General features: G+C 47.3%; 1 protein-coding gene across 2 annotated transcripts in view; it reads right to left on the minus strand.

Annotated features, from left to right (window-relative positions):
- The window catches only part of LOC140385316 (regulator of G-protein signaling 22-like), a 689,200-nt gene that overhangs the window by 172,151 nt on the left and 498,361 nt on the right, over window positions 1-18,688 (minus strand). The gene's annotated exons all lie outside the window — the stretch shown is intronic.

Raw genomic sequence — 18,688 nt, forward strand, 5'->3', positions numbered from 1 at the left:
CCCAGGCCAATCCTACCCACAATGTCTATCCATTGTCGATCGATGAGTCGAGCGCCGTATTCCGTTGTCTGTAGATGTCTGTTACATTCTCATTGATCGACAGTTCTAACGCGCCACAGCAAAACACACACCAACCTCCTCAGAAGACAAACACAGAACACAACTGACAGAGTACACTTCGTCATCTAGTACTTCCCAGGAGTGGAGAAACTATGACATCTTCTTTGCAGCCTTCAACATGTCATCAATGAAGACGAACATCTTGCCAAGGCCATCCCATCCCCCCACTATTTGCCTTCAAACAACTGTGCAACCTCAAACAGACCATTATTTGCAGCAAACTACCCAACCTTCAGGAGAAGTGACCACGACACCACACAACCCTACCATGGCAACTTCTGCAAGATGTGCCAGATCATCGACACGGATACCACCATTACACGAGAGAACTCCACCCACCAGTACGCATTACATAACTCATGCGACTCGACCAACGTTGTCTACCTCATATGCTGCAGGAAAGGATGTCGCAAGGCGTGGTACATTGGCGAGATTATGCAGATGCTGCGACAACGGATTGTTATGGGTCAGGCTTTAGAGAACCCCAAAGTGTTTCATGGAGTTCACCTGACCCACAACTTTTAATAGATTGTGGTATGGGGAGTACACAGCCCACTCTACAGGTGTGGTACAGCAGAAATGGAAAAGTATATTTAAAAGCAAAACAATGTTTATTCTATGAACTCAAGTTAACCTTTTTAAAACATACAGTGAACATCTTAGCAACCATTAATTCAAATACAACCCCCAAGGAATACAACACTATGTAATCCTTAAGCTGTCCTTTTAACATCCATAAGACTTTTAAAAAACCTTTAAACAGAGGCACATCAGGTTAAAGTCACTACTGAGAGCACTAATTAGTTTTAAATCACCAAAGGATCGATTTACAATTTTTAGATTAGAGAGAGAGACGAATACCCCTTCTGGCTGTGACTGCAGCTATCCAGCTCTGAAAAGAAAACTAAAACACACCCTGCAGCAAACAGCCTAAAACGAAAGTAAAAATCTGACAGACAGCCCGGCTCCACCCACTCTCTGACATCACTGATAAACACCCATTTCTTAAAGGTACATTTCTTAAACACCCATTTCTTAAAGGTACTCTCACATGACAGGATGAATGGACATCGCGTGACAATCGCCAGGCAGGAATGTTCCCTTCCAGTCGGGGAACACTTCAGCAGTCAAGGGCATCTTTGGGTAAGCGTTCTCCAAGGCGGCCTTCAGGACGCGCGACAACGCAGAATTGTCAAGCAGAAACTGATAGCCAAGTTCCGCACACATGAGTACAGCCTCAACTGGGACCTTGGATTCATGTCGCATTACATTCTCCCCACCCCCCCACCCCCCAACCTATCTGGCCTGGGCTTGCAAAACCCTACCAATTGTCCTGTCTTGAGACAATTCACACCTCTTTAACCTGTGATTATCCCTCTCTCCAGTCACTCCGCCAGGACCTGTAAAGACTTAATTACCTACAAAGACTCGTATTAAAAAGTATCGTCTTACATTATTGATTGTGTCTATATGTGTTTCTGGAACCCACCTCTTCATTCACCTGAGGAAGGTTTGTGCCACATCAGCCAGTGACTGCGCCATCTCCCTCTTGTAATGATATGTAAATAGGTACACCAGCGAAGGGTTAATTATTACATCTCAGTGCAATTCAAACACTAGAGGGCACCACCAGTTCACAGTATAAATATCAGACCACAGGGACTGCTGGGTAGATTAGTAGCAGTTAACAAAGGAGAAGTATTGACCACAGCACGAGGAGTAGTTTAGATTAGAGAGAGTGTTAACACAAGGACATCATTAGTAAATACTAGATTATAGATTGTTATGGGCCAATGTTTAGAGAACCCCAAAGTGTATTATGGAGTTCACCTGACACATAACCTTTAATAGATTGTGGTATGGGGAGCACACTGCCTACTCTACAGGCATGGTACAGCAGAAATGGAAAAGTAGTTTTTAAAGCAAAACAATGTTTATTCTATGAACTCAAGTTAACCTTTTTGAAACATACAGTGAACATCTTAGCAACCATCAATTCAAATACAACCCCCAAAGAATACAACACTAAGTAATCCTTAATAACTTCCCAAACAACATCCAGAAGACAGAAGAAACACCTTTTAACAGAAGCACATCAGGTTTACATTCAATACTGAAAACATTTATAATTCTGAATTCATCAAATGATCAAGAGATATTCTTTTCATGGCAGAGAGATCAACAGTACACCCGCTCTGTCTGGCTTCAGCTCCAACACTGAAAACGAAACTAAAACACACCCTGCAGCAAACAGCCTAAAACGCAAGTAAAAAAGCTGACAGAGAGCCCAGCTCCACCCACTCTCTGACACCACTAATAAACCCCATTTCTTAAAGGTAAATTTCTTAAACACCCATTTCTTAAAGGTACTCCTACATGACAAGATTACTGTTACTCAGATACAACCTTACTTTATTAATAGTTATAGCTCAGTAGTGTGTGCAAACTTTATTTAATTAATCGTTATTCAATACCTTAGTTTTGCTTTAATCTAAAGATTGGTGCTTTCTTTATCATCAACTCAACGGACCATTCTGAATCAAAAGGCAAAGAATAATGACATATTACCACAAAGGGTAATATAACATGGTACCAAGTGTGTCTACTGTAGCTATCTAGATAGTTTAGTAAGGATCTAGTAAAGAAAACTAAGAAACAATTCAAATTTCAAAGCACCAAAGACCTGTTACTGTGAGACATCGACGAATCCAGGACTGATGGAGAAACCTCACACTCCACAACGACTCCGGATGAACGGTAATCGTAATGTAAACTGGCGAGAGTTTAAACCGGAGTTTCAACTCTACCTCTCATCCTCTAATCTAGAAACTGCCAGAGATGAGTGGAAAAACTGCCTTATTATTACTAATGGCTGGGCAACAGGCCATAGAAGTATAAAACACATTCCATTTTGAGAATGATGCCGATTTAAAAAAAACTTTGAACTGGAAGTTAAAAAATTTGATCATTATTTTGAAGTAATGAAGAGCTCATCAAAAGACTGCAAAAGAAACAAAAATTGCAGTATCAGGAATCGATTAGAATGTACAATGTGAGGAAACAACCTAAAAATAGATGTGCCAAACTGTTTAATCGTCAAAGTAAAGACAATTTTCACTCCGTTGAAGCTATGGCGCAGTTGAAAATTAATCGCGCTCAAAAAGACGAATGTGCGCAAGCGCATCCGAAAAAAACACGCAATTACGATTCTGACCGTTCTGCATGGGTGTGCACATGGAAGTGTGCACATGCGCACTTCCAAAAAAAAGACGCAAGCCGGAAAAATACCATTCTGTGCATGCGCGAGAAGCTGCACATGCGCTGTTGAAAAAAGTGCACTCATGAAGACGATCGATTTGCGCATGCTCAATCGAAGATTACGCATGATGTCACGAGCGTCATAATGTCAGAACATTTTGAACGCACCCACTTAAAGGGAAACTGCCCAAAAAATTTTAAAAAACAGTTTTAAAGGCACAAAACACAAGTTTTCTTTATCTCGGAAGGCAGAACATTGCCTGAATTTCAACAAACAGTTGAAGAAAACTTTTTCAGCACTACGGAACAAAATGTTTGCACAAAGCAACAAGAAATTGTCAACAGATCTGTTACTAAAGATGATCAATACTACATTGAAGAATATTACTCAGACATGGCTGAGATATTTGGATATGATCATCATAGTATTAGCAACATGGTTGAAAAGCTAAACACCACTGTACTAATGGCAGATGAATCCAGTACCTTGATGGAATGGCAGATCATTGATACAATGGATGACAGTAGCCTGTCAAATGAACAAGAAGAAAACACAGAGAGCACTGAATGACTTCTCAGAGAGAGCACTGAACAACTCTACAGAGAGAGTGATGAAAGACTCCACAGAGAGCGATGGAAGACTTCACAGAGAGCAATGACAGACTCAAGAGTGGAAGCAATGAAAGACTCCAATGCGAGAGTAATGCAAGAAGGTCTTTCTAGCTTATTTAATCAAGAAGAAAACTATGAAGGTCTATCCATCTTATTTGATCAACAACAAACAGAAGACTATGAATGTTTACCCACCGTCTTTGCGAATAGTGACAATGTGATCACAATTAACATACAAGATGTGCAAGACAACAGCGATGCTGACAGATCTCAGCTTGATTGCACGAAAGAACATGACAATCAAAGTAAAACAACAAATGAATCAATTGAAACCACATCTACTCTAAACAACCTACAAGAAAATGACTTCTTGGAGAAGTTACCTCCAGAAGAGGAGCACCAAGAAACCCTACATACATCGGATCAACCAGAAATGACTGATGTCACCAAGATCAACGATACATCAGATCATTCACAGGAACCTGAAATCATTAAGTGCAACAAAACATCAAATAATACAAAGGACACTGATATTAAAACGTTTTGAAATGACTCTTAACAGTCCACAAGAAACAATTCTTCAGCACAAAAACAGAAACTATGGAACAACGAACTGTACACAATGGTAGGTCTCCGCAACTGAAGGACAACTTGACAGCACAGTCCAAAACAATGCCAGGAGTAGAAACATCACATGGACATTGTTCAGACAAAACAAATATCACGCCAACGTATTTGCTCCAAGACAAAAAAGCAAACTAGTTTTTAAGGCAAATGACACACAGAATCGATACCACAAGCACAGGAAAAATACTTCAGGACAGACGCGCTTAGTGAATTGTTCCTACTGAACCTTTTCCTTATTGATTTTTCACTACGTTTCAAAGTTATATACGTAACATGTATTGTAATAATGTTATACATTTTTTCCTTTGTTGTATATAGAAAAGAAATGCAAAAAAAAGGGGGGGATGTATTGGTATGCACACAGGTATGCCAGTGAAGGGTTAATTATTACATCTCAGTGTAATTCAAACACTAGAGGGCACCACCAGTTGCCAGTCTAAATATCAGACTACAGGGACTGCTGGGTAGATTAGCAGCAGTTAGAAAAGGAGAAGTATTGATCACAGCACGAGGAATAGTTTAGATTAGAGTGTTAACGTGAGGACATCATTGGTAAATAATAGATTATAGATTACTGTTAATCAGAAACAACCTTACTTTATTAGTAGTTATTGCTCAGTAGTGTTGTTCGAACTTTATTTAATTAATCGTTATTCAATAAATTAGTTTTGCTTTAATCTAAAGATTGGTGGTTTCTTTATCATCAACTCAATGGACCATTCTGGATCAAAGGCAAAGAATAATAACATATTACCACAAAGGGTAATATAACACGTCTCAGCCAGTGCCTGCAGACATTTCCCCTGGCCTTGGACATACCCATGGCTGAAACCTTGCCCCCCCTCCCAAGGCCTCCACTACGGACGCTACCTGTGTTGTAATGGTCTGGGTGGCACGTATGATGGGCATTACCTCCTGCTCCTGCACACGGTTGGACCCCTCCAACTGCTGATGCTTGCCGACACCGCTCATTCAGTCCATGGCTCTGCCCCTGCATCACCACAATCAATGGGACCGTCCGTCCAGAAGCCCAAAGTCCATCTGGACAGCAGCTAATCCCTTGGGTCGGCCCACCCTCCGACTGTCCGCCCCCTCGGCGGTTCCTACCTCCACCTGATGCAATGCAGCATATGTATGGTGCACACCAGATGATGCCCCAGTAGTCTCTTCGCAGGTGAGTACCTGTGGGAGGGTGGTGGGCATTGGAGACAGCTGTAATGGGAAGTCGGTGTCTTCCCCGGGCTCGAGCTCAGAGGTATCACGGGAGGTGGGTCGATCAAGATGCCTCATCCTCGTCGGTGCTCAACACATGGGGTTGTGGTTGAAACTGAATACGAATAGCCCAGTGGATAGGTAGCTGGTGGCTTCAGCGGCAGAGAACCCGGCCATGGAGGCCGGCATATGTGCTGGCAAGTTGTGCAGGGTGGGAGTTTGGCCGCCCTCTGGGTGGAGGAGGGTTTGGTGCCAGGCGCACAGTGCTGACTAATCACCCTGGCCGCCCTGAGGAGGTCATGCAGTTTTTTCCAGCGCTACTGGCCTGTCTGGATGGAGTTGCCCATGGCACTGACCACCTCCGCCACCTGTGCTCAGGACCGGCGAACAGCGGCTTGCTGCCTCCTTCTGACCTCTTGAGTACAGCGCCGCCCGCCTCCTCTTCATGGCGCCAAGCAGGATCTCCAATTCCGCGCGGTGAATCTCGGGTCCGCGTGTCTTGCTGCCATCTTGTTGGCTGGGATGGCGTGTGCGAGGAGTGAAGTTTGTATATTTGTGGCTGCAGCTTTTCAGCCTCCTGAATGTCATTTCCGAACCCGGAGAATCCGGCACGGTTTCCCATTAGAATCGATTTTATTCCACGTGGCGCCAGTGCCAGACTCTTAACCGTCATTGAATTGTTCCAGGTGTGGTTCCAGTTTTGCTATCATAGACCTCCATTAATCCTGCCCGGCATCAACATTTAAGAGCAGGATTCTCGCTGTAGCGCGGCGAGAAATCAATTATCACCACTTAAGGCCTATTTCCATACAATTAACGAGAACCACACCTTATCCAACGGCCTCCCATCATTCATCGGCCTCCCCAGCAAGTGGTCACGCTGGCGACGCTTCGTACTTCTTTTGAAAAGCGTGAATCTGGCGGAAGGGCTTCTGAGGGGAGGCGAGATTGAGTAGCCATATTTTCTCAGAGGCAGAGCCGAGGGTTTGCCGCCCCAGTGTTCGGCAGGGGTTAGGGGACCCTCGGCTGGACGTGGGGGACCACCCACAGGGTGGGCCAGTATGGGAGGGTGGGGGTGAGGGAGGGGAGGTGCTGGGGGCTACCACGCACAGCACCACCATGCAAATCCTTGGATCGTGTGCACCTGTTCCAGGGGAGACCCTTGTCCCTGCCCGTCTGCAACACCGACCATCCTTAACCCCCATCGACTGCCGAAGCCTCTGGCCGTGTGGCTGAAGGCTATTGCTAATGGGGAATTGGCAATTGTGGTTAAGTGAGCACTTCACACAATCAAAGTGGATTCCCATGGGTAGGTGGGCTATGTAGCACGTGGGAGTCATTGCCTAGCATCCCAATCACACCTTGATGCATGACATTGTGCATGAACACTGTGGGAGACAACACCACACACACAGCAGTCAACATCGAAACACCCAGTGATTGGGACACAGCTCTGGGGACATGTGCATGGCCAGAGGGTGGGTGAGTGACTAAGGGAGGGGGTGATGCCTGTAGAAATGGGCCAAGGGTTTGGAGGGGGCCCACATTGTGGAAGGTATTGACAGGGGCATCATGTTTGTTGTGTAACAATTCCCCACTCTCCAGATGGCTGCAGCATCCTCAGCACTCCCCCTCCTCACCCCCTACCTACATGCCCGCCAGCCCCCTCCCCTCCCCCGGTGCCCTCAGTGATCCTCGATATCCTTGGCCTTCCTAGCTCTACTACTAGGTGTGTCCCCAGGATGCACATTAGAGGGGAAGGCAGCCAGCTGTATACCACATCCCGTAGCCTGTGATGTCCTCTGGGGCCCTGTATCATGTGCTGACTGTGAAACGCGGCCTCAATAGAAGGGTGGAACTCCGGGAGCTGGTGGTCACCATCGCCACTCCATGGGACGGGTCCAGGTTGACACTCAGTGCCCCCTCCTCCTACCCGGTGGCCCATAGGGCCCTGGGATTCACTATGGGACGGAGGGACAGTTGGTTCAAGCCTCGCTGTCCCTGTAACATCTGGCTCTGCCAGCCCTGGCGGTACCGCATGGTCAGCACCATCATGACTATGCCGTCGGCGATGATCCTCGGTGACTGAGATATGCTCTGCAGCGCCTCTGTAATGACCACCTGCAACTGGGACAAGCTCCGCAGCGCCTCGACCATTCCCATCTGAGAGCGTTACATGTCCCGCAGAACCTCATCAAGATCAGCCTGGTACAAGGCGGCATCCCCCAGCGAGGCGAACATTCTGCCGAGACCCTCAGCCATAGCTGTCACTGCTGCGGAACACCTTGGACACCTCCACTAATGGTGCCGACGTCGAGCACCAGGCTCTCCACTGCGGTCGCCACCCAAGGAATGTTGGCCTCAGTGCCACGCATTGCCAGTGACATCGCCTGCGCCCATAGACTTTGGGACTCCTCCAATCGGCAATGGACCTGCTGGAGAGTCGTTGACATTTCCCTCTGAATGTCCTGGCCACACCCTAAGGTCCAGCAGACCTCTGACTGCTGTCTCGCCTGGGGGTCCTGACTCCACCTGATATGCATCAGCAACTGTATGGTTCACTAGATTGTGCTCCAGGAGCCTGACCACTAACATTTCCCACCAAGGTATGTGTATCTGCGCTGGTTGAGGGTGGGGATGACAGCTGCGCCGCCTCAATCTTGTCTTCCTCGGAGCTCACCTCTGAGGTGGTCTCCTGGGAGGCTGGAAAGGGTGCCAACCGGGATGGGCTGGAGCCGTCGGCTGGAGGACCTGCAGGAGAATGGACATGTGGTCAGTGGGAGGGGTGGGTCAGTCAGTAAGGCAACAACCACTCGAGTTTGACAGGTTCTTCGGCTGCCTGGTGGTTCCTCACCTTTGCGGCGTCCGCCAGCCTCCACGTTGGTGACCACAGTGTCCTCGGCCATCCCAGTCACCTCCAGGGCTCACTCCTCAAAGGAGGTGAAGATTCTTATGTCCGGCATCCAAACACCAGTCTGGGCCCTATCCCAATGGTTCTGGGAGGGCTTTTCCTCAGGAGATTCAGAAAGGGCATCATTAGTCACATGCATGGTTCACAGTGGTGGGAATTATTGGTGTGAAGAAAGGGTGGGGGGGGTGTTGAAGGGAGAGGGGGGTGAGGGAGGGTTGGGGGTCGCATGGAGAGTTGGGAGGAGGATGCCCGTGTGGGTGCGGAAATTCTCGGAGGGAGGTCTACTCACTCGTATCGCAGACAGAGTCGGGGGGAAACTCGCCGACAGAGTCGGGGGGAAACTCGCCGACAGAGTCGGGGGGAAACTCGCCGACAGAGTCGGGGGGAAACTCGCCGACAGAGTCGGGGGGAAACTCGCCGACAGAGTCGGGGGGAAACTCGCCGACAGAGTCGGGGGGAAACTCGCCGACAGAGTCGGGGGGAAACTCGCCGACAGAGTCGGGGGGAAACTCGCCGACAGAGTCGGGGGGGAAACTCGCCGACAGAGTCGGGGGGAAACTCGCCGACAGAGTCGGGGGGAAACTCGCCGACAGAGTCGGGGGGGAAACTCGCCGACAGAGTCGGGGGGAAACTCGCCGACAGAGTCGGGGGGAAACTCGCCGACAGAGTCGGGGGGAAACTCGCCGACAGAGTCGGGGGGAAACTCGCCGACAGAGTCGGGGGGAAACTCGCCGACAGAGTCGGGGGGGAAACTCGCCGACAGAGTCGGGGGGAAACTCAGCGACAGAGTCGGGGGGGAAACTCGCCAACAGAGTCGGGGGGGGGAAACTCGCCAACAGAGTCGGGGGGGGAACCCGCCGACAGAGTCAGGGGGAATCTCGGCGACAAAGTAGGGGGGGAACTCGCCGACAGCGTCGGAGGGAAACTCTTGGAAAAACCCACCACAAATGAAATTTTTCCAATGGACCGCGCCCTTTAACTTTTTAAGCCACTGCAGAAGGTTTCAACCCCGCCATTTCAGAAGAAACTCACGCAATGGGCCCACAACAATATCTCACAGAGTCTGATTTGAAATCTCATCTGCAGCATCGGACAGGTTTACAAGATCAGCGGAAAGTACAGTGGCTTGAAAGTTTGGCGCAGTCATTCCCTTCCTCACTCAGGGCCTCAGAGGGAAAGGGAGCATGGACAGTGCATTGGTGGTAGGAAGTCCTCATGTACTGACAGTTCCACACAATTCTGGGGCACGGGGCACTTCTGGTGGCAGAATATTGACAAGGGTAAGGCTAATGGAAAGAAATGTCAGAGATAATAATCCTGTTGCAGCTGACACCATTCAGCTGTAACAAAGTTGACATGCCCGAGTCTAGCGACTCCCATTTTTCACAATTTCCACAGTGGCTGGATGGTTGGCTCCTCGGGGACAACGGTCAACCACTGAGGACATGGCTGATGTTGCCTTGGCGGAGGCCACAGAGTATAGCTGAGACAAGGTCCAATGAGGCTCATGCTCCAACTTACTCTTTGGTGGAGCAGACCTTTGAAATACTGCAAATAAGTTTTGGAGCCTAAACTGGTCTGGTGGAGCCCTGCAGTACGATCCACAGAGGGTGTCACTCATTGTAATCGCTTGACACGCTCTCTACAACCTGGTGCTGCAACGGGGGAAGAACTGCCTGAGGAGGAGATGAAAGTGTGGCACATTTCCACTGATGAGGAGGACACTGAAAGAGGAGGATAAGGAGGTCCTCAAAGGAGAGGATACATAGAAACATGTATACAAAATAGAAGCAGGAGGCGGCCATTCGGCCCTTCGATGCTCCTCCGCCATTTATTATGATCATGGCTGATGCATCAAGTTCAATACCCTGATCCAGCCTTCCACAGATATCCCTTTATCCCTATAGCCCCAAGAGCGATATCCAATTCCTTCTTGAAATTACACAAGGTGTTGGCCTCAACTATGTTCTGGGTAGTCACCGCTCTCTGGGTGAAGAAAGTTCTCCTCACCTCAGTCCTAAAAGGTTTATTCCTTATCCTCAAACTATGGCCCTTAGTTCTGGACTCCCCGCCATTGGGAACATTCTTCCTGAATCTACCCTGTTTAATCCTGTTAGAATTTTGTAAGTTTCTATGAGATCCCCTCTCTTCTCAATTCCAATAAATATAATCCTAACTGACTTAGTCTCTCCTAATATGACAGGCCTGCCATTCCAGGAACTAGCCTGGCAAATGTTTGTTGCACACCTGCCATAGAAAGAATATTTTTCCTCAGATAAGGACACCAAAATTGCACACAATACTCCAGGTATGGCCTTACCAATGCCTAATACAATTGCAGTGAAACATCTCTATTCCTATACTCAAGTCCTCTCGCTACGAAAACTAACATGCCATTTGCCTTCTTTACTGTTTGTTGTACCTGCCCGCTTACTTTCTGCGACCGATGCATGAGGGAACCAAGTTTTCGCTGAGTAGCCACCTCTCTCAATTTATACCCATTCAAATAATAATTTGCCTTCCTAATTTTGCTACCGAAGCAGATAAGCTCACATTTATCCACATTATACTACATCTGCCATGCATTTGCACTCAGCCTGTCTGAATCCCACTGAAGCATCTCTGCATCCTCCTCACAGCTCATCCTCCCACCCAACTTTGTATCATCTGCAAATTTGGAGATAATGCATTTAGTTCCATCGCCCAAATGATTAATACATTATGTGAACAGTTGGGGTCCTCAGCCATTTCTTTGTTCCCCATTATGAATCTCCCCCTTTAGAACATAGAACAATACAGCACAGAACAGGCCCTTCAGCCCACAATGTTGTGCCAAACGTTTGTCCTAGATTAAGAACAAATTAATCTACACCCCATTATTCTACCATAATCCATGTACCTATCCAATAGCCGCTTGAAGGTTCCTAATGTTTCCGACTCAACTACTTCCACAGGCAGTGCATTCCATGCCCCCACTACTCTCTGGGTAAAGAACCTACCTCTGACATCCCCCCTATATCTTCCACCATTCACCTAAAATTTATGTCCCCTTGTAATGGTTTGTTCCACCCGGGGAAAAAGTCTCTGACTGTCTACTTTATCTATTCCCCTGATCACCTTATAAACCTCTATCAAGTCGCCCCTCATCCTTCTCCGTTCTAATGAGAAAAGGCCTAGCACCCTCAACCTTTTCTCGTAAGACCTACTCTCCATTCCAGGCAACATCCAGGTAAATCTCCTTTGCACCTTTTCCAAAGCTTCCACATCCTTCCTAAAATGAGGCGACCAGAACAGCACACAGTACTCCAAATGTGGCCTTACCAAGGTTTTGTACAGCTGCATCATCATCTCACGGCTCTTAAATTCAATCCCTCTGTTAATGAACGCTAGCACACCATAGGCCTTCTTCACAGCACTATCCACCTGAGTGGCAACTTTCAAAGATCTATGAACATAGACCCCAAGATCTCTCTGCTCCTCCACATTGCCAAGAACTCTACCGTTAACCCTGTATTCCGCATTCATATTTGTCCTTCCAAAATGGACAACCTCACACTTTTCAGGGTTAAACTCCATCTGCCACTTCTCAGCCCAGCTCTGCATCCTATCCATGTCTCTTTGCAGCCGATAATAGCCCTCCTCCCTATCCACAACTCCACCAATCTTCGTATCATCTGCAAATTTACTGACTCACCCTTCAACTCCCTCATCCAAGTCATTAATGAAAATCACAAACAACAGAGGACCCAGAACTGATCCCTGCGGTACGCCACTGGTAACTGGGATCCAGGCTGAATATTTGCCATCCACCACCACTCTCTGACTTCTATCGGTTAGCCAATTCGTTATCTAACTGGCCAAATTCCCCACTATCCCATGCCTCCTTACTTTCTGCATAAGCCTACCATGGGGAACCTTATCAAATGTGCATAAGCCTATCATGGGGAACCTTATCAAATGTGCATAAGCCTACCATGGGGAACCTTATCAAATGTGCATAAGCCTACCATGGGAAACCTTATGAAATTTTAAGGTTTCTGACTGTAAGGGTCCTAATTCATTTTAATCGGTCTTTTTCTCTTTACATACTACATATAGAAACTTTTACAGTCAGTTTGTACGTTCCCCTCAAGTTTCTTTTCAAATTGTATTTTCCCTTTCTTAATCAATCCCTTGGTCCATCTTTACTGAATTTTAAATTGTTCCCAATCCTCAAGATTTATTGCTTTTTCTTGCTAATTTGTATGCCTCTTATTTGAATCTAATACCATCTCTAATTTCCTTTGCAAGCCATGGTTTGGCCACAGTTCCCTTTCTACTCTTACATCAAATAGGAATAAACAACTTTTGGAGTGCACCTATTCGTTCCTTGAATGTCTGCCATTGCCTGTCCACTGTCCTTCCTTTCAGTAATGTTTCCCAGCCTGCCATAGCCAGCTCATGCCTCATACCATCACAGTTCCCTTTATTGAGGTTCAGGAGCCTGGTCTCAGAATCACCTAACTCACTATCCACCTTGATAAAGAATTGTATCATATTATGGTCACTCATCCCCATGGGTTCTCTCACTAGATTGCCAACTAATCCTCTCTCATTGCACAATACTGTAGAAGCCAGGTATTTCAAATACAACTAGTATAGGTAAAAGATAGCTGTTTAAGCATAAATATTAAGCCCCAGTTATAAATCATCATAGATGAATATCATAGAATTTACAGTGCAGAAGGAGGCCATTCGGCCCATCGAGTCTGCACCGGCTCTTGGAAAGAGCACCCTACCCAAAGTCAACACCTCCACCCTATCCCCATAACCCAGTAACCACACCCAACACTAAGGGCAATTTTGGACACTAAGGGCAATTTATCATGGCCAATCCACCTAACCTGCACATCTTTGGACTGTGGGAGGAAACCGGAGCACCCGGAGGAAACCCACGCACACACGGGGAGGACGTGCAGACTCCGCACAGACAGTGACCCAAGCCGGAATCGAACCTGGGACCCTGGAGCTGTGAAGCAATTGTGCTATCCACAAGGCTACCGTGCTGCCCGTATACCCATTTATACAGCATAATTCACTTTTACTGAGGTCTGTTGTTCTGGCAAATGCATATTTTCAAAGACAGTGTGACATTAAAACAGCACAGTTGCAAGACAATTTGACACTGCTTGTGCTAATTGTCAAGGACAAGGACTGAATACCATAGCAACATGAAGGCACCATTGTTCACAATGCAGATAACAGCTAAGTCAGCAAAAGTCCCAGTTTTTGTTGGTCAGAATATCACATTCCATAACATGAAGACATGAAACAATTAAAAGCTGATGTTGCACATTGAAGATGGACGGCTTGCCATCAAATCAAATGTGTTTGAGTCTAACCCAAACCAATTAGGATTATATTGGGGTGTGATTAGATGACTTAAGACAGATATGAAAGTGTATAACTGAAAAGTTTCCGCCAGTCATTTTAGTTTTGTCTTTTGGGGGTTCTGTCAGTCTGTTAGTCTGTGTCAGTGATGTAGTGTACTTTTGACTTTGAGTTTGAGTTTAGTTGAAGATTAGCTCTCTCTCTCTTTTCATGTTTCATTGCCAGACTTTGACCTTTTAAAAGTTACTTTCGAGCTGTCTGCCTAAGCAAAAAAGATAATGGGCGAAATTCTCCGGAAACGGCGCGATGTCCGTCGACTGGCGCCCAAAACGGCGCAAATCAGATGGGCATCGCGCCGCCCCAAAGGTGCGGAATGCTCCGCATCTTTGGGGGCCGAGCCCCAACCTTGAGGGGCTAGGTCGGCGCCGGACTAATTTCCACCCCACCAGCTGGCGGAAAAGGCCTTTGGTGCCCCGCCAGCTGGCGCGGAAATGACATCTCCGGGCGGCGCATGCACGGGAGCGTCAGCGGCCGCTGACAGCTTCCCACGCATGCGCAGTGGAGGGAGTCTCTTCTGCCTCCGCCATGGTGGAGACCGTGGCGGAGGCGGAAGGGAAAGAGTGCCCCCACGGCACAGGCCCGCCCGCGGATCGGTGGGCCCCGATCACGGGCCAGGCCACCGTGGGGGAACCCCCCGGGGCCAGATCGCCCCGCGCCCCCCCCAGGACCCCGGAGCCCGCCCGCTCCGCCTTGTCCCGCCAGTAAGGTAGGTGGTTTAATTTACACCGGCGGGACAGGCATTTTAGCGGCGGGACTTCGGCCCATCTGGGCCGGAGAATTGCGGGGGTGGCCCGCCAACCGGCGCACCGCGATTCCCGCCCCCGCCGAATATCCGGTGCCGGAGACTTCGGCAACCGGCGGGGGCGGGATTCATGCCAGCCCCCGGCGATTCTCCAACCCAGTGGGGGGTCGGAGAATCTCGCCCAATGTCTGTAATTCTCTGAAAGCTCCGAATTGTCTACGAATTGCCTTTTAAATGACTTTCAAATTGTAATCAAGCAACTACAAATAAAACAATTCTTTTTGGCACCTGAGAAGTTTTAACTGAAGTTTCTGCTGAGTCCCAGTATTCGCAAAGTGCTACTGGTAACCGAATAGCAGAAATGATATAAATTCCTTCAACTTTACAGTCGAATAACACTAGGAATCCAACAACTTGGCATAGTCCAGAAATATTACAAATCTTACAACTTGTCATATTGCGCCAGGACTTTGATTCATCAACTAAGCTTCCCCCAAACTTGGGGTAGTTCGGCAGGTTAAGATCCCTTCAAATTAAAGATTCTCAACAATTGGCGAGCCAGCCAGGAGTTAACATTCTTTCAAATTCAAGATTCTAACATTGGCGAGCCAGCCAGGAGTTAAGATTCTTTCAATTACAGATTCCAACAAATCCCCAGTCCTAAATGGCCTGTTCCCTTGTTGGTTCCTCAACATATTGGTCCAGAAAACCATCCTATATGTACTCCAGAAATTCCTCCTCTATTGTACTGTGACTAATTTGACTCACCCAATCTATATGCAGATTAAAGTCAACCATAATCACAGTTGTTCCTTTATTGTATGTATCTCTGTTTTCCTGTCCAATGCTATTCTCAACATTACGACTAGTTTGTTGGTCTATACACCAACCCTACGAATATTTTTGCCCCATTATGTTTCTTAACTCGACCCAGAGATTCCTCATCATCTGTACTAATATCTTTCCTCAATTGTATCAATATCTTCTTTAATTAACGATGTAACTTCACAACCTTTTCCTTTCTACCTTTACTTCCTAAGAACTGAGTAACCCTCAATGTTTAGTTGTAATCCATGCTCATTTTTGAGTCATGACTCCATCCCAACTATAATTCCAACCATATCATATCCCTTACATCTATCTGCGCAACTAATTCATCCATTTTATTTTGAATGCTCCACATGTTCAAGTACAAAACCTTAAGGCTAGTCCTTTTAACAAGAAAACAAAGAAAAGTATAGCACAGTAACAGGCCCTTCTGCCCTCCAGGCCTGCGCCGACTATGCTGCCCGTCTATCCTAAAACCTTCTACACTTTCAGGGTCCGAATCTCTCTACTCCCATCCTGTTCATGTATTTCTAAAGACGCCCCTTAAATGGCACTTGCATATCTGCTTCCACTAGGTCCTCCAGCAGCGAGTTCCAGGCACCTTTTCCCATTCCTCTTTTTTATAATGTCATTATCTGATACAGGCGTTTGGTAGGATGATGCACAGATGTACAATGGCAGCTAGATTCGTGGAGAATGATAAGGACCTACAGTAAGGACATCCCAATATCTTCACTTTCCTTCTGTGAGCAATTCGCTCCCATGTGACTGATGCCAACATCCACTCTCAGTGATAAGGCTCCTGTTACAGGGACGCAATAGTTGTCCATCGTCCCCACATTACAGGAGTGTGGTGATGAATTGCAGTTGGGACAATGCATATATCCTCACAAAGCTTCTGTGAATATCTGACTCCTGTCTGCCTTATGGCAGCTCACTTGCTCTCAAAGTTGAGGGTCATATCATGGCGATGCCCCAGGAAGGTTTCACCTTCTGATCTGAAGTCATCCTTCGCGAGCTGTACCCTTGAGGTTTAGTATCACCGGATCCAGAGACAAATGGGATAGCGGGGTCAACTGCAGCTCATATGGTACAGAGAACACACATGGACAATGACTCAAATGGGTGTCGCATGCCCTGTACGTTGTGGAAGACATCCTCATTTGCAACAAGAAACAGGCATGACTGGTATGTTCCGTCACCGCCACCAAAGTGCTGGCAACCTTGCACAAAACACATGGGGGAACCCCTGGACTGAGCACCCTGCCTTTTTCTGGTGCAAGAATCCAGTTCTAAGGTGAGGACTACAGGAACACAACTCATCATACAGAGGTTTTAATTATTGAGAACTTATTTACAGAGGTGAATGTTACTTACAAGTGCTGAAAGCCCATGCCCACACTGTGCAACTGGAGCTTTCTAACTCTGCTGCTGTGTATTGATGCGTCCCCAACGTCCACAGTGGAGGTGAAGGCAGCCTGCTGTCTGCCATGCTCTGTTGTCTGGGATCATGTGGCAGGCTTCCTCTGGAGGACTGAGACCTGGAAGGCCTCAGCCTGATTTTGTGATCCTACTACCACTCTCCTCAGACAGAGGACTGGAGCTGAAGCAGTTACAGGAAGAGGGGGTTCTGATGGGCAGGATACTCCCAGAGTCGCTTAGGTAGATGGCTCTCCAGTGTGCATCAGCTGATCCTCCTCCCTATGGTTGGTGAAGGCCCCCCGATTTCCTTTTTGGGATAGAGGAGAAGCTAGTGCGAGCTCAAGAAGCACTATCAGTGTTGGCACTCGTGGATCCCAGCAAGTGCCTGCACCATGGAGTACATGTTTTGCAGCAGGGCAGGACAAAAGTCTTGGTTCACGCTATCAGTGGCAGCCGCTATCCTAGCTGTGTTGGCATTGTTGCCAGGGGCTGGTTTAGCACAGGGCTAAATCGCTGGCTTTGAAAGCAGACCAAGGCAGGCCAGCAGCACGGTTCAATTCCCGTACCAGCCTCCCCGAACAGGCGCTGGAATGTGGCGACTAGGGGCTTTTCACAGTAACTTCATTTGAAGCCTACTTGTGACAATAAGCGATTTTCATTTCATTCATTTCATTTCATTGTTGCGTTGGAGTGTCAGCACTATCTTGTCAGACAGAAAGCTCCATTCTGCCTTTCAGTGTAGCAGACATCCCTTCCTGATGTTCGTCTTTGGAGCTCCAGCAACTGAGGCATAACCGAGGCCAAAGATATAAGACCATAAGACATAGGAGCAGAATTAGGTCACTCGGCCCATCGTGTCTGCTCCGCCATTCCATCATAGCTGATATTTTTCTCATCCCCATTCTCCTGCCTTCTCCCCATAACCCCTGATCCCCTTATTGATCAAGAATCTATCTATCTCTGTCTTAAAAACACTCAGTGAATTCGCCTCCACAGCCTTCTGCGGCAAAGTGTCCCACAGATTCACCACCCTCTGGCTGAAGAAATTCCTCTTCATCTCTGTTTTAATGAATCGTCCCTTTAATCCGAGATTGTGTCCTCTGCTTCTAGTTTTACCGACAAGTGAAAACATCATCTCCACGTCCACTTTATCCAGGCCTCACTGTATCCTGTAAGTTTCAAAAAGATACCCCCTCATCCTTCTAAACTCTAATGAGTATAGACCACAGTCCTCAACCGTTCCTCATACAACAAGCTCTTCATTCCAGGTATCATTCTTGTGAACCTCCTCTGGACTCTTTCCAAAGCCAGCGCATCCTTACTTAGATACGGGGCCCAAAACTGCTCACAATACTCCAAATGGGGTCTGACCAGACCTTATATAGCCTCAGGAGTACATCCCTGGTCTTGTATTCTAGCCCTCGACTTGAATGCTAACTTTGCATTTGCCTTCCTAACTGCTGATTGAACCTGCACGTTAAGAGAATTGTGAACAAGGACTCTCAGTCCCTTTGTGCTTCTGATTT

This window comes from Scyliorhinus torazame, chromosome 11, assembly GCF_047496885.1.
Source record: "Scyliorhinus torazame isolate Kashiwa2021f chromosome 11, sScyTor2.1, whole genome shotgun sequence".
NCBI lineage: Eukaryota > Metazoa > Chordata > Chondrichthyes > Carcharhiniformes > Scyliorhinidae > Scyliorhinus > Scyliorhinus torazame.